Below are 857 nucleotides of genomic sequence, written 5' to 3'. Positions count from 1 at the left end.
TCTTTATCCATCCTGATTATCCGCCCTCGGTTTCTTTTCCCCATTCTTGATTTCACCTCTTATTGGTCAATGTTCGGAGTCTCGACCAATACTTTAGTCTTTTAATCTCAACCAATCATAAATCAGAATTGAAAATGGATTGAAATGTTAGAAGCTCTAACTCTGTATAAACTTGATGTTAGAATAACCTATTGTAAAGTGTAATATTTCTCACCAACAGTCAGTATAATAGTTCTTAATATTTAAAATATTCAAATACTAAAGAAAAGACGCATAACACTGTGGAATAGGAAGACGACTGTTCGACTCAAGTTATGATTTAAATAGTTCAACGAACATGAGCAGTTCTGCAGTGTACACAACCCCAATTCCACAGTTTTATAGGTGTGACTGTATAGTGTGCTACTGTATACTGTATATATAGTGTTACACTTTATAACCGTGTTCAACATCAAAGAGAGAGCTTGAGTTTTCATTAAATTACAAGGTTTCTTTTTAAATCTTTAAGTTTTCAACATGGATTTAAAATGTTTTTATAAAACTTGTAGTTAACAGTTATTAAACAGCCTTTTGGTACTCGTTTTCATCTATTATAACCCGGTGTAAACAATATAATGATATCCAGTCAAAGAACTGAATTATTTTAAAAATTAAATCAAAAACATTTCTGGCAGACATTTTTTTACTACGTAAAGAATAATGTAAATCTGATAAATATCAAAATGTCGAAACTTTTGTTATTTTTAATAATATTTGGTTCTACTTTTAAAAGAGAGAAAGACGACGTTTCTCATTCCATCATTATCTGGTTCGTATTTGTTGTTTTTTAAAGCCTTTGTAAATAGTATACATCCCTG

The sequence above is a fragment of the Eurytemora carolleeae genome, unplaced genomic scaffold, assembly GCF_000591075.1.
Source record: "Eurytemora carolleeae unplaced genomic scaffold, Eaff_2.0 scaffold425, whole genome shotgun sequence".
Lineage (NCBI taxonomy): Eukaryota > Metazoa > Arthropoda > Copepoda > Calanoida > Temoridae > Eurytemora > Eurytemora carolleeae.
The sequence above is the reverse complement of the archived record's forward strand: the minus strand, read 5'-3'. Positions refer to the sequence as shown.